Consider the following 27,518-nt stretch of genomic DNA (forward strand, 5'->3'; position numbering starts at 1 on the left):
GTGCATTGCCAGTGTCTAAAAAAACACACACACAAAAGCACACAGGTGAATAAATCAAGCTAACCTCCTAATAAGCAGGGAGAATGCAGTGCTTATTTGATGCAGGTCTGGAGAATACAGCCTTATTAGGTTCTTTAAGTAGATCAAGAGCTCACGCAGGACTGCACACAGACTTCCCAATTACTCATCACAATGAGGCAGTAATGGAAGCAGCGCTCGGAGCAGACCGAGGAGAACAGGCGCGGTGACAGCAGACAGGAGGACTCAAAGAAAACAGCGGATCCTGATGGCAGTCAACGGTTATTTCTCAAACTAAATTGCTATTCTTTTTGATGAGTCCTGACTTTGCCATACTGTAGCTACGAGTCACGACGTATAACCCCGAAACGACTGAAATGTTGACAGAAAAAAAGTTTGCAGGTATATGATGGGATTCATGTAGCTCAATTGGTAGAGCATTGCATTAACAGTGCAAAGACCATGATTTGATCACATACAGTACTGATAAAATGTATTCCTTGAATGCACTGTACTCTAGGTCGCATTGGATAAAAGCGCCTGCCAAATGTATGAATGTAAAACTGATTGTGATGCTATTAGGGGTGGGCGATATGACCAAAATCTTCTATCATGATAGGGTTCATTTTATATCATGATAGCGATATGCATCACGGTAGAGTTTTTTAATTTTTTAATAAGGTTTTTCTGTTATTAAAATCTTTAATACCATAAAATTTTCATAATTCTCACAAAAACATTATACAAGCATAAAAAGAAGATAAAACAAACAAAACTTAAGCTCTCTGAAGATAAACACTCAATGATAAAAGAATGATAATTAATTATGTATGTATGTATATGAAGAGTTTGGTTCCAAAACGCGATAAACGCCATTTTTGAAAAAAATCAGTTACTGCCAAAATCAGTATTATATCAGGTCAGTAGTTAAAAGTAAATTCTTAATTTTACACAAAATCCAATATCCACCGTGTTATTTTGTCATCTTTTCTCCCTTTTTCCCCAAAATGCGATAAACGCCACTCCTCCTTTTTTACAGAACGCAATAAATCCATTCCTGAAATTACAGCGCACCAGTCACGCAATGTAAACAAACAATGGCGTCGCGCTGAGTACACGGAGTCCTAGTTTTCCTCATCTACTTTGTGATCAACAAACAAAACAATGTGATGGTTTTCTGTGACGGGAAAGAAACGTAAGCCATCAATGTAAAAATGTAAAGAGACGACGTCAAGTATAACCGCAGCAATGACAGTGTTCTTAATATAACAAAGTAAGTGTTTTGGTTAATGTCATTAATGTTTATTTTTTAATCATTGTATACCACTAGTCAACTAAATAAATTTAAATGGTAAAGATAAATGCACATTTATACATTGATTTAATAGATTTATAGCATTTTGAAATAAAAAACTGTCATGGATTTATTGCATTTTGTGGAAAAAAGAATTCGTTTTTATAATAAATCTTTGAAAATCAAGTTATGGATTTGAATTTTTTATTTTTTTATAACCTAAAGATGCTATGTGAAAGTTTGTAACAGAAAAGAGTGGTTTTCATCTTGTCACTTTCTTGGTATAGAAAACACGTTTTTACCAAAATTTGTCAAAATGGATTTATTGCGTTTTGGAACCAAACTCTCCATATATTTTAAGGTAGAAGAGTGATTTGGTCAAGAGCAGTGAGACATTTTCTCTTAATGCTGTTTCATAAACATTAAATGAGTGACAGACAGGAGCAAAATTGGGTAACTTCCCCTTTAGGACCAAAGTCCAGAACCTATTTTACACATGCGTTTTCTCTTTTAGCTGTTCACTTTCTCTTAAAGGGAAACCAGGCAAGTCTGCGTATTATTTCTCTACGAGCTCCCCCTAGTGTCTGGAAGTAAATGCTTTCAAACACACTTTCAAAAAACTCCCCCATCGCAACCAAGCTAATCAGCTTATTTCCAATCCAGTTATGTCTATTTAAGTTAGGTAAGTAATATTTCCTTCCAACTGATTTTTTATTTTTATTGTATGGCATGCATAATAGTAGTTTTACCGTGAACGACCGATATGAACGAGGCAAACTACTGCTTTCGTGTTTTGTTTTTTATTGGGAGAGTGGGTATGAGAATAATATAATTATAAATAAATAAATAAATAAATAAATAAATAAATAAATAAATAAATAAATAAATAAATAAATAAATAAATAAATAAATAAATAAATAAATAAATAAATAAATATATATATATATATATATATATATATATATATATATATATATATATATATATATATATATAGACAAGCAAAGGGAAAACATCATTCGTCCAGATGAACTTATAGACCTTACTAATATAACTTAAGACAAATATTATCCTTCTACATCTATCTGTCCTATCATAACAAACCATAAATTAACTTATTTATTCAACTCTCAGATGTATACATCTCAATTTCAAAAAATTAACCCTTATGACTCGTTTTTTGGTCCAGGGTCACAAATGTCTTACATTGTTGTCATCTTTACATTCATCATATTGTCTTTTGCTTGTTCATGGGAGGTTATGAGAAATGAGGCAAAAATGAATCAGATCTACAGTAGATTATTCCAATAAATGGGTCTGGTTTACAGAACCAGACCCAACCAGAACTTTAGCAAATTGAAATAATGACCTAGACTATAGACTTTCAGTTCTGTGTATCACTTTTAAAATATATTGTTTTCATATGCATATCCAGTACAGATGTCCCATTGTGTGCTACCCAGATGACATGAAGACATACAGTCAGGGGGGGAAGTGGGACCAAAAAATCTACTGGAAAATTTAGTAAAAAAGGTCTTTTTGTAGTAAAACTAGGCTAATACAAATCGTAATTAATCTACCTGTTTGAAAGGCGGAGATGCGCACCTGTCAATCAGCTATTACATAACAGAGTGAGGCCAGAGACGAACATGCTCATAAATGGGAGAAATATGGAATAATGTGTGCATCTTTGAATAACTGTAAGAATTTTTCCTTTAAATATAATTTTTGTCATATAAAGTTTTGAGAGATAATAATGTTTTTTCCACTGTTATTGCTTATTTAGACTTTAGTGCAGTTAACAGCGTGACTGGCCCTCGCAGCCTCAAAACACTACCAGCCCACCGGGAAATGTCCCGACTCTCCCGATTGCCACTCCGCTACGGCATACAGGTCTCAGAACAATGAGGGTAAGTTGTTGACAATTAAAAATTTTTATTTTCTTCACAACAATGCCATAGAAGAACCATTTTTGGTTCTCCAAAGAGCCATTCAGTCAAAGGTTCATAGACGAGAACCATTTTGAGTTCCCCAAAGAGCCATTCGGTCATAGGTTCAGGTTCATAGAAGAACCATTTCTTTCTTACCTTATTATAGTCTAAAGCAGTGGTTCCCAAACTTTTTCAGTGTGCGCCCCCCTTGTGTATGGTGCATTCCTCCGCGGCCCCCCAAAGAAAATTTGTGACAAAAAAACAGTTCTAAAACTCAACATTTTAATAAAAAAAAACATTAAATTATACAAAAAAGTAGTGCTTTTGGTTAGTAGCCTTATTTTTTTTAGGTTTAATTACACAGAATTCATGATAAATTAATGTATTTTATAAAATGTCATAAAACTGGGGCCCCCCTGGCACCATCGCACGGCCCCCAGTTTGAAACCACTGGTCTAAAGAACCATTACAAAAAACCTTTCGTGAAACAAAAAAAGCATTCCAGATGTTAAAGGTTCTTCATGGAACCATACAGCCAAAACCCTTTATATTTAGGAGTGTATCCAACAAATTTCAGGCTACAATCGTTTCCCATTTCCTGTGTCCTGCTGTCTGCCCCCCCATCCGGATCCCAGCAGGGGCCGTTCAGCTTTGTTAAAGTGAGAGCATTCAGCTGCCATTCATCTTTCATCTTATCACACCATCATATATTACCAGGCTCTCTGAAATCAAATGATGAGAAAATACCACCGAGCGATCAATACTTTTTCATTGACAGTAAAGGTTAAGCACATTAAGAATGACATCGCATTTGTCTTATGAAATCATATTTCATGTTGGTGGCCTAAAATTGGCTGAGATTGATACCACGTCCCCCGGACTGAAAGTCATCCATTTTTTTATCACTAATCACAGAAATCGGCTCTTTGTTGCCGTCGTTTTCTTTGTCCTTCTGCAAAAGTCAAGTGCCAGTTGATAATATCAGCGACCCAAAACGTTAAGGGCAACGATTTCAGCTCCTCAAACGCATGGCAATTGTGAGTGATAAAAGCTCTCGGAGACCCGAGGACATTTCTGCTTTTTCTACCATTTGTCAAGAGATTTTCACATGATTGATCTGTATACAACATCAGCGATGAGATCCTAAAAACAATCTCAGGATATTTCATAATGTTTCAGTTTGACGGAGGCCGGCTTTGCGTTCGCTGTTGCATTAGTAAAATTTCAGACAGCTCGTGATCTTTCAGTGGAGTAAACCCGGCGACAGTCACGAGTGCTTATTCTGTTAAACAGAAAAGGAGAATAGCTTTGTGATTGCAGGAAAGGTGTCTGTGTGGAGAGCATCTTATCTTGAGCTAACATCTTCAGATAATAAAAACATGTATTTCTGAGAGGGCGTAAGATATTGAGAGAAAGCATGAGAGAGAGAGAGCAAGATGGACAAGGACGGCAATATCAACCAAGGATTGAATTTATAGATAATCCTTTCAGCCTATCTGATGGCAAACACTCTCTCTCCTACACACACTCTCTCTCAAAGAGAGAAGATGAAATGTGTTATCTTGAAATGTTAAGATGGCCGGTGAATTATCTGAGTATTATCTAGTTTAGTGATCCTTAATGTAGTTCTGCTGATTTACTAGTCGCACCAAAGCAAGTCTCAAAACAAGTATTTCGCTCTGACCTTTTATACGTGAGTAACTAATGATAACGTTTTCATTTTGAGGTGAACCAGTAACACAAAATTTTATTAAATCATGAATGTTTCTTTTTTGAGGGGGAAACTTAGATACATTGAAAATGCGTGTATACTTTATTTTCTTTAAAATATTTGATTTGTCTTTTTGTATATTTTGACATCTATAAAGAGGCCTTAAAGCTTAAAAGTTATTGTTTATTGTACATTCATGTATTTTTGGAAAGGGATCAATAACACTTAAGCCCATTATAAAATGCTTGGCAGAGCAGCGGGGCAGATTAAGACTCCGTAACTTGGGGGCAGCAGGAAGAAGATTGTGAGGATTGTAGGGGATTGCTGTGTTTGTCATCGAAACAGGTGATTTTACGGCAGGCTGCCTTCACTTGGAGTCATGTGGGGAGGCAAGAAATGGCGTTGCAGCTCCGTTATTTGTGTTGATTGCATGTGTGTGTGGATCTAAACAGCTGGCATCCTTTCTTTAGAGAAACAGCGGGTAGAGCACTGGGTAAATGTGGAAAATGGATGTCTGTACTTTCTTTTTCACTTCTTTTCTGTTTTCTCGTCTCATCTCTTCTCGTACTTTGTTGGTTGTAGATGAAGGTTAAAGTTGGAGAGGAGAATGTTGGGCGTTTCATGCGGGAATCGCGAGTGTCTAGTTTATTTTCAATAGGTGACGTGCGGAAAGCGGCAAAACGGGGACGTTACAGGTGAGACGGGGTCGGTCCACATGTCTTGATCGTGCACCCAAAATCCTGCCCCTTCCACGGACATGGCTCTTCACGGCAGGTGCCAATGAAGATAAACACTAAATTGAAGATTTGCACTAAATGCTGCACAAAATGCTTCCACTTCACGTGAAACGCTGTTCACTGAAAAAAATGATTCATTGAATTTAATCCATTTTTTTAAGGTAAGTGGTTGCAATCAATTTATTTAAGCTACATATAAACAAAAAAGATTAGTAAAGTAAAATAAAATATAAAACTTTTGTTTAAATGTAGCTTAAATACATTGATTGCAACCACTTACCTTAAAAAAATTGATTAAATTCAATGAATCATTTTTTTCAGTGTTGCCGCAACTTCGCCACCTGTGTGAAAGTGACAAAGTGACTTTTAATGAAACATCTTCACAATGTAAATAAAGTGTGCTTTGAGGTTGTCCTTAACTCTTTCCCTGCCATTGATGAGATATAATGACGTTTTCCTGACGAGTTTTTACGGTAATCTGTAATTCCACTATTATCCACTAAATGGCACTCTTACCCACTTTATAAAAAAATAAAGCAAAAACTAACAAATTTTTACAAATTTTAAACTCCATGTATGTTTTGATAATCATTCTGAAGAATATTTCTAACAAAATTTACAAAAATGCAATTATTTCAGCTTTTTGTTTAAAAATTGGTATTTTTGAAGAAAACTAACCATAATTAAAAGGTTATAAAAAGAGGTTTTCCCATTTTCTTTGTTTGTTTACTTGAAAGCAGAGGATCTGTGCGTTCATTTGATATACACTGCAAAAAATTATTTTCAAGAACAAAAATTCTTAGTATATTTTTGAGGTGTAAAACGACCCAAGAAAATAAGTCTAGTTTATAGACCAAAAATATCAAATTTAAGTGATTTTGTGCATAAAACAAGCAAAAAAAATCTGCCAATGGGGTAAGCAAATTTTTCTTGAATTTAGTGTTTAAGAAAAATGTTCAAGATTTTTTGCTTACCCAATTGGCAGATTTTTTTGCGTGTTTTATGCACAAAATCACTTAAAGGAACAGTATGTAGGATTGTGGCCAAAACTGGTAAACCACAAGTTTTGTGATTGCAGTACCAGTTTTGACCATCAGTACTGAAAACAAGACACAAATACTAAGAAAGTCATTTTTTGCAGTGTATTTGTATGTTTATATATTTATAAAAATCACAAAAAATGCTTGCAGGCAACTTTTTAAAAAAATTATTTTTGTCTTGTTTTCAGTAGAAATATCTAAAGATTCTTAAATAAAGATGCTTTTTCTTAATGAGCAAAATAACCTAAGAAAATAAGTCTAGTTTATAGAAAAAATATACAATTTAAGTAAATTTAAACTTAAAACAAGCAAAAATATCTGCCAATGGGGTGAGAAAAAAATCTTAAAATAAATTTTCCTTTTTCTTAAAGCAAAAATGTCTCACCCCATGGCAGATAATTTTGCTTGTTTTAAGCAAAAATTCACTTACAGTAATAATTTTTGTCTAAAAACTACACTTATTTTCTTAGGTCATTTGCTCATCAAGAAAATACATCTTGATTTAAGAATTTTTTGATATTTCTACTGAAAACAAGACAAAAATAGTCATTTTTTGTGTATGTGATCTATTTGCTTATGGTAAGTCTTAAAAAAGTGAAAGAAAGAAAGAAAGAAAGAAAGAAAGAAAGCCGAAGAGTGTAAAAATCATCACACACGTTTTGCACCCCATGGCAATGTGGTTGAGTAAATGTTAAACTCTATTAAGTTCTGCGAGGCCTGCAATGGCTGTTTGACCAGGGGGTTGTATGGAGCAACAACCCATGTAATCTCCTGAACAAGAGAAAAAACAGCCCGTCGCTATCATGGTGAGGACTTTCGGACATCAAAGTAAAACACTTACAAAGCCAGAGTTGGTTTTACTCCAGTTCTGTTCAGACTGCAAGTTCAGACTTAATCACTTTCACTGCTAATACAATAGAAAGACACAGAGCCTAAGGGACAGATTCCTGCTTACACTACAGATGATAAAGAGCTAAACATCATTAAAGATAAAGAAAGTGTTTAATAGCAGGATGTATAAACTTACTGACAGATTTACTGTGATAGTCTATATTGGATCACATTCCCTTAAAAATATTGCATTTTTTATTTAGTATTTTTCTAAGTATATCGAAGCTTCCTTAATAACTGTTGCCGTCCCGTATACGGGACACCTGAGTTTACTTCAATATTTTTGATGTACATTTTAATCTATCACAACAAACTATATATTGTTGGAAAGGTCTAAGCCTCTAGAATACACATTTCAGCAGTGTTTTATAAAATAAATTATGTAGAGAGAGTAATTGATTCATTTATGAGGAGAGTGTGCCTCAAAACATTCATATCCTACTAAATATCACTGCCCCACTAGGATGCCTACGTTTACTTCAATGTTTTGCGTGTGAATTCTTATCCAATCATGACAAACTATATATCATTTGAAAGCTCTAAGAGTGTAGTTTTCATATATCCTCACCATTTTGGGTGAATTATGATGTAGTGAGAGACTCAGTTTCTAAAATGTCACGGGCCCACATGTAGGCCCAATTTGATTTTACATATTTATAACACTAAACCCCTGCTCTAAACCTAAAAAATCTTGATAAACTATATATCACTGGAAAGCTCTCAGAATGTAGTTTTCATATTTCAAGGTCATCTGATGATAGAAATAATGTAGTGACAGTTTTTAGTTACATGACCACACCCCCCTTAGGAATGCATATTGATTTTATATATTCATAATTCTAATATCACATTATAAATCTTCAAAAATGTTGACAAACTATATATCATTGGAAAGCTCCAAGAGTGTAGTTTTCATATTTCAAAACGTTTGAGCAGTAATAATAATGCAGTGACAGTAATTTATTAATTTGCGGCAAGAGTATCCAGCAAACCGTTGACACCTGGCCTTTGTTGGTAAAACGACAAAAACATTTTTTTGTGATTTAACCTTGAATTTGAATCACAACTACTTGAAACTTATGGCTTCATTTTTGAATTATTTCTTTTTTGAAATATTTACATTTTTATAGTTTTATTTATAAAATTAATATGTTATGAAATTATTTTTATTTATTAAAAGAAATTTAAACTGCCATAAAAAAAATTCTGTTTAATATTTTCATATCCAGACACTTCAGTGAAAAACCTTAAATTGTCTTCTTTAAAACAAGACCAAGATTAGGCTTCTAAAAATGCCAGAGTTATATTAATTTGAAGGTGCACATCACACACTTAAAAGGGGTGGGTGACAGTAAAGAGGTTAAACAAGAAAAAAAATACTTGAAAGAGGCTAAACTGCATAAGATTAAAATACTTCAGAGTATATCTTTAGTGTTTTTGCAAATCATTCTAATTTGTATTAATTCATACCACCTTATTTGTACGTTTTTGTACGATTTGCTTTCGTCCCTGTGGTGTTGGGATTAGAGGCGAGATTATTGGGTCTTTTATGTATTTACTGTAGTGTTTATCGTATGTTGAATAATGCTCACTATCGCCCCTCGTCTCTTAGAAACCAAAAGATATTTTGGACATAGTATTTGTTGCCAAGGTCAGCTTAGCCACTAGCCAGACCAATAAACAAACACATTTCAGAAGTTAACTTCGGGTCATATACATATATGTATGTAAAGAATAATTGAATAAGTGGGCCGTTGAATTATTTAAAAATATGTGCATTATTTTCAAATATTTCAAAAGACCGGAGTCAATTATTCCGCTTATACAACGGTTATCACAGACATTGCTATGGTGCTTATTTTAAGACTTAGGTGTGCGTTTTACAGAAAAATAATCAATAACAGTGGAACAGTGGAATGTATAGTGGAGGATTTTCTTTTTCTGGGTGGATCATCAAGACTATTGGTCATCCTAGTTGTCAATCATTCTGGTGCTCGTCCCTAGGTTCGCTTTCTGCACATGCGCACTTTCAGGTGTATATGTGTGGTGAGCTACGGTTTCAGCCATTCATTGAAGCTCACGTTCTCACCGTGTTTTTTCAAAATGTTTGAGGGTCGCAAGAGAAAAGGTGTCTACAAATTGTATGACAAGAAGAGAAAGGCCTCTAAAGAAAGAAACAAGACCAGAGTGTTTTTGGGAGAATATTTCGTGCACACGTTTAATAAGCGTTCCCTCTCGGGAGCAGGTAGAGTGTTGCGCAATTGCATTTTTTTTAAGTGGAGAGGGAAGTAATTTTCAAAAATTCGGGAGAGACAATGATTCTAGCCTCTGTACCAATATTAAAGATCTAACACACTGAAAAAATATTTTTGCATCATAGCAATTTCTCTGTCAATCACACCTCCGTTTCACCCTTTCTTCTTTCTCAACTCGTCTTCTTTATCTCTCTATTTTTTCCCAGTATGGAGAGTGGACATAATCAGAAGTGACACATCTGAGCATGCTCACGGCCTCACCGGCGTCACATCCAGACCTTATGCTGCCTCCATCAAAAACGCTCTCTCTTTCTCCCATGTTCCCCAGCCTGAAGCATCCCCTCTGCCCGGTTACATCAAAACACCATTAGACTGTCCCAAACACCTCAGCTCCCCTGTTGCACCCCCTGAGCCCATCACCTGGACTCTTCTCACACCAACAACACAGCTCACCGAGCCCTATTTCACCTTCCCATTGACAAATAAATAAATAGCTGACAGAATAACAGAAATATACTCGAGGGAAGAATAGGTGAGAAAAGTCATAGGTTTGGTCCCGGGGAACACACATACTGGTAAATTGTGTCACTTTGGATAAAAGCCAAATGTAAATGTAAAAGAGGGATATGTAATGCTGTAAAGCCACAGAAGCAACCTCCCATGATGCATTGCTCTGAAAACTACGACCACCTCTTCTGGCGCACACAAGAGCTGTTTAAAATGCTGCACTTCATCAGATAAAAAGCACAACTGTTGGGAAGAGAGAGGGCAAGAGGGGTCACATTTAACGGGCCAAATGCAAATGACAGAGGAACGAGGGAGGAAATGAATGACAAATGCACCAATAAAGGTGTGATGGACTGTCTAGAGCCGACCGTCAATCATGTGACTCATTAACTCCAATCATAATTAATTGCTTTTCGTGTCATTATATAAAATCCTTTTTTCTGTACTTCCATAATTGTGCCGCTTAAAATTCATATAAGAGTTTTAACACATCAATCATCTTTGCTCTATTTTTGGTGCAACAAGGTAGCATTATGGAGTAGGTTTCATATATTTATTTTTATTATAAATTCCACATTTTATCATTTATCTTGTTGATGAATTACCCCGAATGTTTGGCAACATTTCCATGTGATTGATTAAAAATATAATGTTTGCTGCAAAAATAAAGTGCTGACCGCACTGTTACACATTTAGCGCAGTTACTTTGGTATAGTCACAAAGTTTGTGAAATGAAAAGTAGAAATCTGCGCTGGAAAGCAACTCGGTATAACTCGCCCCGTTGGATCTGCTGATGTTGGAAAACTACTTGTTAAATAGAGCATCAAGTTTATATTGCATTTTCAGTGGTCACAGGAGACCAAGCCTCCATCAAATTTTAATTTCCTGTGATAAAAAAATACACAGCAAAATAATAAAAACATCAAATGCAAAATGATCAATGGCTGTTTGTGAAATGACTGAAAACAAAACACTGCACGTACTAATCTAACTGAAGGCACGGAATAGTATGTCTCAATTTAAGGAAACTTTAACTCATTTAATTCATCATGTCAAATTCTCCTCTCCGGCATTTGAACAGAATGCCATCTCTTTTCACCTGCTGTTATTTGACAGACAAATCCAGCATTTAAATGACTTTAATATTGCCTTAATCAATGGCTGGTGCTCTTTTGGTGGCCTCTATCCAATAAACCCCAGCGTCGGCCGTGTGCGAGTTTCATAACTAGAATAATGGTAAATGATTACTCCTCGGCGTGGCGTCTCGCGGTGAGCCGGGCTAATGAAGAGAAATGGTTGGGTTTGGACTTGGGCCTGCCTGCTGCCATTTGAGAACTCAGAGCGGAGAGATTAATGATGAGCGAGCGGGCCTCTGTGGCTATGATGCGGTCAGAGGTCCGATCGATAACGCACACACAAATCCACACATTATGTACACGCGTGCACAGTCTCGGATGCATACTTGCCGAAACCCAAATTAACATGCATGCGTTTGGTATAATCTGAAGTGGAGTAATGAATGAATGACGGTGGACGCAGCATTGATCCGACCTTGCTTGTGTTACTCCAGGCAGCTTACAAGGGTCGGAATAAACTTAACAAGTGCTAGATGTTATTGGACATCGTTGTCTGCAACCACATCATTATCCTGCTATAACGTGCCATATTTATTACATTTCCGATGTCTGAATGTTTCAAGTATGATGTTTAAAGGGATAGTTCACCCAAAAATGAAAATATTGTCATTAATGACTCACCCTCATGTCGTTCCAAACTTTCATTTCGACATCCGTTCATCTTCTAAACACAGTTTAAATATTTAGTCTGAGCGCTTGTTGACCCTTCATTGAAAATCTATGTACGGTATACTGTCCATGTCCAGAAAGGTAATAAAAACATCTTCAAAGTAGTCCATGTGACATCAGTGGGTCAGTTAAAATGTGTTAAAGCATCGAAAATACATTTTGGTCCAAAAATAACGACTTTATTCAGCATTGCCTTCTCTTCCACGTTTGTTGTAGAGCGCATGCGCGAGACTAAAGTCACGTGACTGCAGTGACGCGGCTGACCTCTTCCTCAGACGTATTTGCAAAGTTTTTTTTTCAAACTTACAGCGTGCGTCTCCTTCAGACTGTAAACAAAGCTCGGGCGCACAAAAAAAAACAGCTGGGGCGCACCAGATAACACGTCAGCCGCGTCACTGCAGTCACGTGACTTTAGTCTCGCGCATGCGCTTCACAACAGAAGCAGAGGAGAAGACAATGCAGAATAAAGTTGTAATTTTTATTATTTTTGGACCAAAATGTATTTTCAATGCTTCAACAAATTGTAACTGACCCACTGATGTCACATGGACTACTTTGATGATGTTTTTATTACCTTTCTGGACATGGACAGTATATCGTACGTAGATTTTCAATGAAGGGTCAACAAGCTCTCCGACTAAATATAAAACATCTTAAACTGTGTTCTGCAGATGAACGGAGGTCTTATGAGTTTGGAACAACATGAGGGCGAGACATTAATGACATTATTTTCATTTTTGGGTGAACTATCCCTTTAAGTGTGGAAAGGTATGTGGGAGATAAAGAAAAACTGTAAAGGTGATTTGCTCCTAGTAGACTAAATGAGTAGGGGGTCCAAAAAACGTAATGAACCCCCTAGACATTTAAAGAAAGGGACCTAGAGTAAATGTCCAATATCTCCAAACCTGTTTGTGATTATGAAGTTTCAATAACACATCTTAAATCAGCCTCAAATAAGCTCATGTGAATCATTATCAGCACATTCAACTAATAAACATGTTTCTATAAGAAAAGGAAATTAACTCTTTCATCTGACAAATTCTATATCAAAGCAATTCAAATCTAGTTGGAAGTCTTCCAAACTTTTATTCCTTATTACTGTAGGTGTCTAACTGCAGGCTCCAGTGCCCTTCCTCGCTCGCTTTCTGAAAATAATCCCTCATTTCGGGTAAATATAAAGTTGCTTTGCTTTCAGAAGCCAGATTTTCCTCACTTGCTGCATCACATGCTTTATAATTATTCATACCATGCGCTGTGCTGCTGTTGATGGGCAATAGTCTTATTTTCTGCTTCAGTCACCAGTGCACATTTGTATTTTTATATAGTGAGGTTTGTTATGTAAAGCAATTTTCTGCCTACTTAAGAAGGCCTGTCTATTGGTCTGCATTAATGAGAGAGAGAGAGAGAGAGAGAGAGAGAGAGAGAGAGAGAGAGAGAGAGAGAGAGAGAGAAAGCATAAAAAATAAATATATTATTTTTGGCATATGCAAAGTGAACTTCCTGTTAAGCAGGGAGTGATCTGATAAATTATTACTGATGTAAAAATTAACTAAACACAGAAGGTAAACAATTAATAAACTGATAAACACCAACTACTAATTTGATGCGCTTGCTCACTGTTAAATGTAACATTAAAAGACACTAACAACAAATTTTATTTTGCAATGTGACTTATTTCTCAGAAATATATAGAACAAATATAAAAGATAAAAATATATAGAAATTATAAAAAATAAAAAAATGTAAATGAAAATATTTAATATGAAAAAATGTAAGGTGGGATTTTATCCATTGGGTGATTCTGGCGAAATTAGACTTATGAGGTGTCATGAAACATTTTGATAAAAAAAAGTAAAAACAAAGTAAGAGTATCAAAATAAGCAGCATACAGTTACAAACATCTCTTCATGTACTATTTTGCACATGATTTCAAATGACATCATACAAACAATTTTTTTTTCACATTTAAGGGGAACATTTTAATTACCGCAACGTGTCCATGACTGGATTTAGGTTCTTTGACATGGAAATATTTATAATTAAAAAATCTAAAAAATAAAAAGCTTCAGTGCATGTTATACTATAAACATTTACAGTAAAGAAACATGTGGTATTTGATGATCATTGATAAATGTAGAGACAATAATAAGGAATATAAATGTGTCCATGTCCAATTTTCTCATCCTCCGCAACAATTTTCAATCATTGTTTAAGGCCTCAAGGAACTAACATTTTCAAAAAAAAAAAATAGTTGGAAGGGACATAATTGACTGTGATACTCAAGATGACTACCAGGTAAGCAGTTCATATTTTTTCTCTCCAGATAAAAGTTGAAATTTTGTTTGTCATAGTACCTAGACAACTTTTTAGTTCTCATTACCGAAACATGAGTTTTAAATGCATATATTTAATGTAATATCATGTTGCGGTAATGATCATTTTATAATGATAATCTAAAAAATGTAAATAATAAATACTTCTATAGGAAATATTTTTTAAATCCTCTAAAAATAATGGTTATAGTAAGTTCAGACCTTAATCTTATATGTGCAAAAAAAAATTGGCTTCAAGGGCTTTTTAAAAATTCTGATGCTGGACACCTTCTAAATCTGTATTTCGTGAGAATCACCCCATTGGGAATTGATGTAAAAATGAACTGTAGCATGTCAATTTCATGTTAACTGAAAGTTTACATGACAAGTTAATAAAAACAAGTGCATTCAACATCTAGAAAACTCCCCGTCTATATAAAAAAAAGTTTAAACGGTAAGTTGACATTATATATATAACTAACATTTTCAAAAAAAAAAAATAGTTGGAAGGGACATAATTGACTGTGATACTCAAGATGACTACCAGGTAAGCAGTTCATATTTTTTCTCTCCAGATAAAAGTTGAAATTTTGTTTGTCATAGTACCTAGACAACTTTTTAGTTCTCATTACCGAAACATGAGTTTTAAATGCATATATTTAATGTAATATCATGTTGCGGTAATGATCATTTTATAATGATAATCTAAAAAATGTAAATAATAAATACTTCTATAGGAAATATTTTTTAAATCCTCTAAAAATAATGGTTATAGTAAGTTCAGACCTTAATCTTATATGTGCAAAAAAAAATTGGCTTCAAGGGCTTTTTAAAAATTCTGATGCTGGACACCTTCTAAATCTGTATTTCGTGAGAATCACCCCATTGGGAATTGATGTAAAAATGAACTGTAGCATGTCAATTTCATGTTAACTGAAAGTTTACATGACAAGTTAATAAAAACAAGTGCATTCAACATCTAGAAAACTCCCCGTCTATATAAAAAAAAGTTTAAACGGTAAGTTGACATTATATATATAATTTTTTTTGTTAAATGCTTTGGGACAACTGAGTAAAAGGCAAAAAAATTATGAATAATTTGAAGGGATTAGATTAATAGACAGTCATTGCATGGACTGGAGATACTACTGTATGTTCTTAAGAGAAAAAAACATCAATGTGTGCATGTCTGTGCATCTGAGCGTATGTGTGTTTGAAGGGCGCCTGACCTTGACAGGAATGGGGTTTCAGAAGTGAGCTGTAATGATGGCTGATTGTTGGGGAAAGGTGGAGAATGGACAGAGCGAGAAAGAGGTATAGATGAGAGAAGAAGAGCGCTGAGGAAAGGAGGGAGGAGAGGACGCCAGTGTAATTGCAGCACTCCTGGGTCTGAGTCTCCTGTGGCACACATCAGTACATCAGGAGGGGTGTGTCTCAGAGTGACAGGGTGAGAGAGAAGCTATAAGAAAGTGGGGGTAAAGATGGGGTGACTGGGGGTACAGTATCGTGTGAAGACGATGAGCAAAAGAAAGAATGAGACCAACGGCAAAGGATCAAAACATGGAAAAGTAAAATAAACATTGTTGCTTAAGTAGCTCGGTTTCATTTGGCTCAGACTGTACAAGTAGACACAAATTAAACAACAGTTGTGATCCAGCAGGAGTAGAGAGGCATACATTATATACAGTATATATATTTTATAATTTTTTTTGTCTTTTTTATGACAAATGTCTGTGCTTATTTTGAAATTAGAATTTTATTTCGGGTATCCAATTGGAATTTGTAGTTATTACCAACAGGAAGTTATTGAAGTTTTACTCTTTGTCTTACCTAATAACAAACAGCGAATTGCCATGCATTCTTATTGGCTACCAAAACCGTATCTGCGGAGATCATTACGAGTCAGTTTGATTGTGTGTCGTCAGCTTATGTTGTGCAATGACATTAAAAGTATTGATTTTTTATTGACTTGTTATGACGTCATTTCCCCTCGTCTGGAAAACCGTTTGTACTTCCGGGTAGTAGAAAATCATTAAGCGTTCCGATTCAACTCTTCTAAAATGTATACAATAGATGGTAAAGTAAATAGTGTGTAGAATAAGTGCATAGTGTATATTAAGTCATTTGGGACAAAGCTAATTCGAGCTGCATCCCAATTCAAAGGCTGGACTTTACGGAAAATGAAGAACGCATTTGGGCGATTCTCATGAAATCCAGACTTAGAAGGTGTCCAGCATCAGATTTTTTTAAAAAGCCCTTGAAGCAAATTTTTTTGCACATATAAGATTAATGTCTGAACTTACTATAACCATTTTTTTTGAGGATTTAAAAAAAATTCTAAAGATTTATTTAAATTTTTTAGATTAACATTATCAAAAATTATCATTACCGCAACATGATATTACATTAAATATATGCATTTACAAACTCATGTTTCGGTAATGAGAACTAAAAAGTTGTATAGGTACTATCACAAACAAAATTTCAACTTTTATCTGGAGAACTGCTTACCTGGTAGCCATCTTGAATGTCACAGTCAATTATGTCCCTTCCAACAATTTTTTTTGAAAATGTTAGTTCCTTGAAGGCTTAAACAATGATTGAAAATTGTTGCGGAGGATGAGAAAATTGGTCTTGGACACATTTATATTCCTTATTATTGTCTCTAAATTTACCAATGATCACCAAATACCACGTTTCTTTACTGTAAATGTTTATAGTATAGCATGCACTGAAGCTTTTTATTTTTTAGATTTTTTAATTATAAATATTTCCATGTCAAAGAACCCAAATCCAGTCATGGACACATTGCGGTAATGAAAATTTCCCCTTGTGAAAAAAAAATTGGTTTGTATGATGTCATTTGAAATCATGTGCAAAATAGTACATGAAGAGATGTTTGTAACGGTATGCCTCTTATTTTGATACTTTTACTTTGCATTTACTTTTTTATCAAAATGTTTCATTACACCTCATAAGTCTAATTTTGCGAGAATCACCCATTTGGAGCCCAAATCTGGAGGTTTTTGATGCACCCAGAGCCAACATGCCATTAATAAAATGTTTAACCAATGTTTGGCTAACAGTCCGATTGATTAGCTGAAATGTTTATGAAAGATCCTATTGGTTGAAATGATGATGATTGGCTGAAGGGCAGATGTTACAGGATGACAACTTACTGTTGCTCATTCCTTTAGACCAGTGGTTCTCAAACTGGGGTCCGGGGCCCCCAGGGGGGCCGCGAGATGGTGCTAGGGGGGGCCCCAGTTTTATGACATTTTATAAAATACATTCATTTATCATGAATTCTGTGTAATTAAACCTGAAAAAAGGCTACAAACCAAAAGCACTACTTTGTATAACTTAATATGTTTTGTTTAATTAAAATGTTAAATTTTAGAACAGTTTTTGTCATACATTTTCTTTGGAGGGCCGCGAAGGAATGCACCGTACACAAGGGTTTGTGAACCACTGCTTTAGACCACTGACAATGCAACCAGCTGTCATTTATTTACCTTAAATCACTTAAATTAAAATAACTATCCCCAAAATCTGGATGTGTGTCTGTATATGTGCCTGAATGTGTGTGTGGACGGTATTGCCCTGCTCCTCTCTCTCTCTCTCTCTCTCTCTCTCCCCTCGCTTGCTCTCTGTGCCACAGATCAGTGTGTGTATGTGTGCGTGTGGCTCAGAGCTGATGTAAGCCAGTGGAGTGGCAAATTACAGCAGACCTACAGCTGTAGGCTGACATTATGATTAATTTGATCAGTAATTTCTCCTGTTTTTCATTTTAATCGCTGTGACCATTCTGCTGTGGCAGGTCTCTCAGATCTAATTAAGATCAATTCCGGTGTAACCGGTTTGCTCACCGAGCAGACACCCCTACCCCCCCCCAAATCCCTGAGACTCTTCAGCGTGGAAAAACCCGTTGCTCCAATCAATCAGCACCTGCAAATCCAGCTGCCCTGCTAATCAGCCAATTAACACACTTAGGCAAATTTCATAATCTACACCGTCTGCCTGTCATCACAACAGCCCTGACACTACTGTACCTCCCCTCTGCTTCTCTGTACATCTCTCAGTTTTATCGAACACACATGCAGTGACGCAATTAAGCGTCTGGTTCGAACTTTATTTCTGGTTTCTGATTGTTTAATGGTCTGACTAGTTGCTGAAACTAAACTCTTAAACAAATACCTCGTCGAAAATAACAAATGTTTTGTTTTCCTAGGTAATCTACGTGTTGTTTATTTTGCTTGTTATATAAATAAACTACTTTAAACGGATTTTGTTGTTATTTATTATTAGCGGAGTTTACCGAAAGTTACGTGTTCTCCACAAAAGCCGCTTGTTTATGTTGTTACTGCTGAAACCGTCTATACAGCCAACACAGTTGCTTTCAAAGGATGGTTGCTGTGAGGTAAAACAATAGCAGTTTATTGGATACAGATCAGGAGATCGGTGACAGAAGCATTATTTTTTACATTGTAGTTAATGTTGTTTCCTTAATGTTGTGGTGTTGCAAACTTCTTGAGTAGTTTGACAGTAGCTAAGCTATTAAAAAAAATACCGTACAGTAAGTTTTTTGGTAACAAGCTAATTTTTCTAACAAGCGGCAGTGTAACATGACAAATACTTCATCTGTTTTTGTGTCATTGTATTGTGCAGCTTTACAGTAGAGCGAGATGAGCCAACAAGCAAACACACAAATTCTAACTATTAAGGGTACAAGTATACTTTGTTTTTTTTAAAACGTTCACAAGCACCCACACAGTTGAATGCACAGCTTTTCAAAGTATACTTGTATGCATACACAGGCAAACCTCAATACCTCTCCAGGCCTAAATACTACGTAATGCTGTAAGTGCATGTCCGACATAATATTTTAATGACAACATTTGCATCTTTTTGCACACTGTATGCTGATCCTCGCATATGTAAAAAGAAGGGACGTATACACAGGCCTTTAGACTCTCTCTATTAAAGATACTGAGTTTTTAATTATATCATTATATGATGATAATTTTAAATGCATTGAATTCTGCTACACTTAAGAATTAAGCTTTAAAGCTGAAAAAATTCTAAAAAATATGTCATAAACACCTTTAATATTGCTAAAGAAGTAAGGTAACACCAGTGACAAAAAATGGTGTATGCAGTCTTTAAGTACATGCACACAAAAAATTTAAAAATCATTAAGCTGTCATTTATGTGTACTCATAAAGTCAAAGAGTAATCTAATAATGTGGTCTAAGTTTAAATGTTAGAAAAAGAAATCAATTTTAAGACATCCTGCCATACCAAAAGTGGATGTTTCTGTAGAAGGACCCATCTGTGTGTTTGTTGTAGTCCAAGAAAAGAGATTTACGTTGGAGAAGATAACTCGCGTACCTTTTGCATATCATTAACATGTACTAATACACACTTACACACAAAAGAAAAAGCATGCCCACACATCAATCAGCGTGAGAGCGAGAACCAAGGACCCTACAAGGCATCAATTCACGCGACAGCATTGGATGTAAGGAGAAGAAAGCCTTGTTCAGCTTTCCAAGTAAGCCAGGCTTATGGAAACGAATATAATGTAGTTAGTTTATCCAGGGTAGCAGCCGAGTTTTGCGTATATGTTTGATTAACGTTGGATTACGTTAAAAAGCCCCAATCGGGTCACGAGTTGCAGGCGGTAAGAAAGACTTCTGTGTTATGTTGGAAATCGGTGCGTAAGAGCATTTAATGTAAAGGACACAAATGTGTAGTGAATCATAAGTTATCCAGAGAGAGTGGGTTTGTGTGTGTGCTTGCTCATGACTCACTCCTCTCGCGGCACACCCCAAGGGGGTCGAGTTTTTCTGGAAAAAAATTCACTAGAGCTGATCTGTCTATTATAAATCTGATAAAACTAAAGACTCTTCAGAGATATGAAGGATGTAATATTACTCTATATAAAGAGTTTGGTTCCAAAAAAAAAAAAACGCCATTTTTGAAAAAAAATTAGTTACTGCCAAAATCAGTATTATATCAGGTCAGTAGTTAAAAGTAAATTCTTAATTTTATGCAAAATCCAATATCCGCCGTGTTATTCTGTCATCTTTTCTCCCTTTTTTCCCAAAATGCCATAAACGCCACTCCTCCTTTTTTACAGAACGCAATAACTCCGCTCCAGACACTGAGTCCTAGTTTTCCTCATCTACTTTGTACTTCGTGATCAACAAACAAAACAAAATAATACTTTAATTGCATTGATAAACCTGTGATGTATTTTAATGTCGCGAAAGAAACGTAAGCCATCAACATCTAATAATTTACTCGGGAGACGGGTGCTTGTTCTCCCGACAGCATCAAGCTTCTCATGCTAACACATTGACCCCAGGGGATCTTATGAGAAACTTAACATTATTTTACTCAAAGTCAATGAAAATCGAGCAGGACCAAAACATTTTACAGCTGATCGCTGTGAAAAATGCTAAGCAACGACGCCAAGTATAACCGCAGCAATGACAGTGTTCTTAATATGACAAAGTAAGTGTTTTTATTAATGCCATTAATGTTTATTTTTTTAATCAGTGTGTACAACTAGTCAACTAAATGAATATAAAATGGCAAAGATGAATGCACATTTGATTGAATAGATTTATAGCACTTTGAAAAAAAACTGTCATGGATTTATTGCATTTTGTGGATAAAAGAATTCGTTTTATAATAAATCTTTGAAAATCAAGTTACGGATTTGAATTTTTTTTATGTTTTTATAACCTAAAGATGCTATGTGAAAGTTTGTAACAGAAAATAGTGGTTTTCATCTTGTCACTTTCTTGGTATAGCAAACACGTTTTTACTGAAATTTGTCAAAATGGATTTATTGCATTTTGGAACCAAACTCTTCAAATGTACTCAAGATTAACATGAGATAAGCAGAAACAACGTGTGTTATGGGAGTTTTAATGTTGTTAGCTAATTTTGTACTCGTAGCATCTATGTAATAAAACCCTTACAAATACAGAGACAACAAGTTAAACGCACACATCTGACAAACACTTATATTCAAAGTGACTTGCATTCAATTCAAGCTACACATTTTTCCCAGTACCAAACCCATGACCTTGCCATGACAAGAAATTACTCTAGTACAAAGTCAGTTTGTGTGACTGGAGGCATCCCAGCATGCAGCAAAGTCTCACTGGAAAATCATAAACTTTATTCACCCCGCTCCAAAGGAACTCAGGGTCAGAGACTTACAAAAAAAGCCTGTCTGAACTTTTGACCAAATAAAGAAAAAGCAATAACAAGAGCGAGGCGGAGGAAGAGGGAATGCAGTAAGCACTCAGATTTCGTACGTTGGACAAGCAGACTGTGGTATTATCAGAGTGGGATGCTAACTCACTGTCATGTTGTCAGTTCAGGTACAGAAGGCCTCTATCTGGACCTTTAGGTGTCTTCTGATAATAGGAGACCTGTCTGCCCTTTCAGAATGATTACACCCAAAAAGAGGAACAGGGGAAGAAAGACAGATAGGTTGGGGTGGTACCTGTGTTACCAGAAGGTGTAATTATGATAGACCCTGAAAATACACATTCCTAAAATTCTATAGCTGTTACTGGTGTCTAACTGCGGCCGTCCCTAAAGGCCAGTAACAGCACTCTGGTGAAGCCTGCTGTAAGTTTCTCAGTCAAACGCAGGCATAAGTCCAATTACAGACTCCAGACCCTCAGGGGAGCCAAACTGCAAACCCTGCCACACACATGCATTCACATTGCTTAAGTGGTAATGTGGACTCCTATGAAGAAGGAACTTCAAACCCCCTCTGAATCGTCCTGACACACACACACGATACACACTTATCACTCTCACACACAGCACTTGGGTTACAAAGTGAAGGGTTGGTAATGACGCGGTGGTCTCTGGTGCCACTCTCTTTCTTTCTCTTTGGATTAACAAGAGGGTTGCACAGTGACTCTTAGCTGTAAATCTAATCACAGACCTCAGGGGTACCGACACCACACCGTGCTGCCTAAAAACCTGTAGATGGGCTCTTCTAACACACCTGGGAAAAGGTTGCAGACAGTTTTGCTTAAGGAATGCACAAAAGATTTACATGGCCACAGAGTTTATATTTAATCCCATTGGATTAATTGGAAGGGGCAACAAATAAAATTTGGGTACGACCAATTGTTAGCAAGATACTGTAATGGTCTTAATATCAGAGTGGCTAAGAAACTTTTTTCCTAAAATGAATCGTTTTTTGTGTGTTTCTAAGTGTCCGACTAGAATTATGACCCATTTTTTAAATATGATAATGTTATGTAATATATAAGTATATTTTTGTCGTAATATTTACGAGTTTATTGAAGACTACATAATATTCACTCATCTTGGGGACACTTTTGTCAAAAGCAACTTACAGCGCATTACAAGGTATACATTTTATCAGTATGTGTGATCCCTGGGTTTGAACCAACTGCCTTTTGTGTTGCTTACGCAATGCTATACACACTAAAAGTTTCCGATTGATCAATCTCTGCGTTCTACATTCAAATGTTTTTTATATAATGATCCCTAAAGGAAAACACCACCGTTTTACTCTGCCTTGTGCCGAAGCGTGCCGCACAAGTAGGGCTGGGTATCAATTCAGATGTTCCAGATCGATTCGATCTCGATTCACAAGCAATCAAAACGATTCGATTTTGGTTCTCGATTCAGTTTTCGGTTCCAGTTCTCGGGTTGGTTTTTATACTCGATTCTCGGTTCAACTCAATGAATAGAGATTTAATACAAATACTATATTAATAAAAAAGAAGAGTGAACAGCAGTTTACAAGTGGGTAATTAATAAAAAGAAATGTAAAAAATAAAAAAGCCACAACACTATTTTCGTCATCTTGCTTGCGAAATCTAAAATGTTTCCATACCTCTGACTTTTTATGTGAAGGTGGCATCCTAGTCGATGAAGCACCTGAAACCGCCATTTTAAGCACTAAATGAATGAATGACAGGCTCGCCTCTCGCTCCTTGGTAACATCGTGCAAGGCAAAAAAAAGAAGGTGACATCTAGTGAAGAAGACTAGTAATTAGATTAACGCTAATCTTACGTTCAATGTTTGCCGAAATAAATATGAAAGGAAAAATCGATTCTGCTCTTTGAGAATCGATTTTGAATCGACCATGTAAAAAAAAACAGAATAATCGAAAAATCTATTTTTTTGCCCAGCCCTACGAACAAGTCCTGAAAAGTGAAGCTAAAACGTCTCGATCGCCCCCCAGTGACTGGTCCCAGTATAGGTCATAAAGCCCGCCTCCCCATGTTATTCAATAGGACTTGAGACCAACTAAACAATTTAATTACACTTCAATAATCTTTTTTTCAAAGCTGGTTTCTGTCATTTACTGTAGTTTTATCACGCTGATGTAAATTCAAGTGTTTGTTTTTTTTAAAAAAGTTTGTTTTTAGTTAGTTATTTAATGCGGTGGTGTCACGTCATGATTGACGGCTGTGATATTACGCATTCTGCGAGGCCGAGGGCGGAGCCTTGCTTTCGCGGATTTACTTCCTGTCACTACTGCGCAGGACTGGTCCCGAAATCGCTACTGCGCAGACTCAAGACCCAAGATGTCAGCGCCAGTTGGACACTGATGGCTTTACTTTCACCAATGGAAGAGAGCGAACGGGCATCCTCCATCTTTTTTTACAGTCTATGCTTGTACCACACGCTCTCTGTGCCTCTTCTATCAGCTACAATTGCAGCCATTTCAGGCGCAAAAGGATTTTTACGTATTAAATATTGGCGCAAAAAACAGTAATATCACTAGCGCAAACATTGGTAAATCACATTGCGTGAATCATTTAAATAATCTCCTCCCATAAAGTTTACGTCTGAAAGGAAAACTTATATAAGGTCAGTCGCAAAAATAATCATAATAATTATCCACTGCGCGTCTTTAGTAAATCCAGACAGTCGTTATTAAACGTACAAAATTATGGTTTGCGCTGGCTCAAACTGTTAGTAAATCTGGCCCTATGTCTCATTTTGTGCTATAAAATGTGTTAAAAACAACACAAAATGTGTTGTTCCAATAATAACACAAAGATGTGTCTAGTTAGGGACAACACATAGAAGATGGCCACCAAACTTGCACAGAAATACCACCCCCACAGAAATCTATTCTAAAAAAGTCAAAAAAACTGGAAAATACTGTAATTCGTAATATTTGCCTCTCTATCTCCATCTCTGTTTAAAACATAAAATTGCAGGTTATTTTACGTACTCGTCTTCTGACCTTAAAGGGACACTCCACTTTTTTTGAAAATTTTGGTCCACCATACTTACTCGTGTAACTACTCATGTAACAGTCTTTAAATAGAGAAAACATGGAAGTGTTTGGTGGCTTCTAAATTCATCCCTGTTTGGATCCTACGGAATGAATGGGGCTAGGCTAAATGCTAACACATTCACGACGAGCTGTATTAAGATTAAGTGCACGCTTAAAAAAAAGATAGGTATGTATTAATTTGTCTAAGTTGAGGTAAGAATAGTTAAATATTGAAAAACTGTGGTGTTTTCCTTTAAACTGTATATTTTCAACAAGTGGCCCTGGCAACCATTACTATACATCACTGCCATTTTATTAGGTAAGTACTGTAGCACATGCAGAATAAAGTATAGTTCAGCATACAGTCAGTACAGTTATCAAAGATGTTGCATATTTATTTTTATTTGAAACCTTCCCATAAACCTCGACATCTAAGCGCATCATACATCAAGTTATGCGTTTGGAGACCCCATTGTCACCAGCCACCATTTACTCTATTTCCCACCTGTATCACGCATTAGAAGGACTTGATGGTTACTTGACAAATCGAATCAGGTGTGCTTCAACTGTAAATGAAGAAATATATGTAATGCCTCGCTATTCCTAAGGAATTCCTTGGAAACTACAAGTTTTGGGCTCAGGAGACCATTAAGCGTCGGCCCACAGGGTCCAGCTGGTGAGGATACAGGCCGGGCAGAGAGACAGCAGGTGAAATAAATGGCTAAACTGATGGCAGCCATAATAAGGGGGAAGGGGAAGCGAGGTTCAGGCACAGCACAGCGCAATAAGGACTGTGACGCTGATGAATGCGGGGAAAGGCACAAAGGCGACCCTGGCCTCTCTCAAACTAAAATGAAACCACTGGGACATATAGGGAGGAGGGTGTGTTATTAGTGAGCGATGAAGACAGCCAGATGAATAAGAGGAAGAATAGGAGACAGACCGACAGATATGCAATGTTATTAATGTTATGAAGGATTCGTCTCTATGTGCCATTTAGTTTTTCATTCAGGCGTGCACAAAGTTAATGAGTTAACTAAAGCAATAATGATTCATATGTCCCATCTGTGGAGTTTGTTTTAATTGCATAACGCTGCGTGACAATAACAGAAAACCAAATAAAATTTCAATGAACTCAAGTTTACTGGTAGATCACTGACATATGGTGCTGTGGGTCTCCCATCGCAAGATCTTATTTGCAGCAGGTAAAATATGTTGAAAACGAATCTGCTCACATTCAGTCCAACGTACGCTGCATATACTATACATTTTCACAACATGTCAATAAGTGATTATCATAAAATTGTTTCAAATCAAGTTACACCAAAAACATCATTACCCATAATTCAATATTCCGCAGCTCTTCATTTCCAATAATAGTCTATTGCTGTCGCAAGCAAGACGGCCGGGATAAACTCTTAACAATAAACTTTCAATTTTCATTCTTTTTCACGGACCGCCTTGGCAAACGGGTACCTCCTCCAGAAACAATATTTGTAATATCCAAGATTTCCCCAGACAGATTCAATCATTCAATTGAATTACTGCCCCATTCTCTAACATTCATCCTAGACCTCGACTCACTCCAGCGCTCCATTCTTCCAGACATGTTGTGAATAATGTAGAAGAATGAGTTCTTTAAGTGAGGCGACATCATATTTAGGGGTCATTACATTGAGTCGATCGGTCTCGACCGCCCCCGTGTCATGCGGCACTCTGGAGCGGCTCCCATCACCAGTCAACTTGTATTATAGCTTTAAATAACTTCACTTTTAGTGTGTAAACAAGAGTCAAACCAACTGAGGAGAAATGCACGGAAGGTTGTTGGCTGTGTGGAAATATGGGCTTTTGTGAGGTTTAATGCTTTTGTGTACGACGAATTGAAACCACCTAAATCCCAGAGCTCTGTGCTTCTTATTTAAAAAGATTTTTGTGGCTTTCAGTTCATGAATGTTTGCTTCTAAACCATCTAGTGCACTTTGAAAAGTTACTGCTAAAAGAAAATTACCGTTTAGCGGATACATACTCTTAAACATAAAAGCGCTTAAAAGTTTCTAGAAACCATTTTTGGTTGCACATTCCACTTTTTTTGAAAATATACTCATTTTCCAGCTCCCCTAGAGTTAAACATTAAATTCTTAAGGGGGTCGCTCACCGGCCGCGCAGCTCAGCGTCGCGTCGCATCTAGGACAACTCGGAGGTATCGTAAATCAGAAGTGCACATTAAATAGCGCGAGCTTTGTCAGATAGCGTCTACTTCAAAATGCAAAATATACGTTAGCAGCCAATGTTAATCGTTAATGATTTGGGACAAATATGATGGTATTTAATGTTAAACTATGTGAGTGGCGCTCTGTGGCGCGACAGGGACTTGAGCAACTTCCTGAGTCATAGCTGGGCGAAGCGGACAGGCGCCACCTATCGGCACCGGTGTGCGTATACTCATAGAAAGCAATGTGTTCGAGTTTTTTAGAACAGCGCTGAGCTGCGCGTCCTGTGTGCGACCCCCTTTACAGTTTTGGAATTAATTTAGCTGATCTCCGGGTCTGGCGCTAGCACTTTTAGCATAGCTTAGCACAATCCATTGAATCTGATTAGACCATTAGCATTGCGCTAAAAAATAACCAAAGAGTTTCAATATTTTTCCTATTTAAAACTTGACTCTTCTGTAGTTACATCGTGTACCAAGACCGACAGGAAATTAAAAGTTGT

The 27,518-nt window shown here is 36.3% G+C and overlaps 1 protein-coding gene across 5 annotated transcripts in view; it reads right to left on the reverse strand.

Annotated features, from left to right (window-relative positions):
• The window catches only part of pou6f2 (POU class 6 homeobox 2), a 142,199-nt gene that overhangs the window by 32,178 nt on the left and 82,503 nt on the right, over nucleotides 1–27,518 (reverse strand). The window lies entirely within an intron of this gene.

This window comes from Misgurnus anguillicaudatus, chromosome 25, assembly GCF_027580225.2.
Source record: "Misgurnus anguillicaudatus chromosome 25, ASM2758022v2, whole genome shotgun sequence".
Taxonomy (NCBI): Eukaryota; Metazoa; Chordata; class Actinopteri; order Cypriniformes; family Cobitidae; genus Misgurnus; species Misgurnus anguillicaudatus.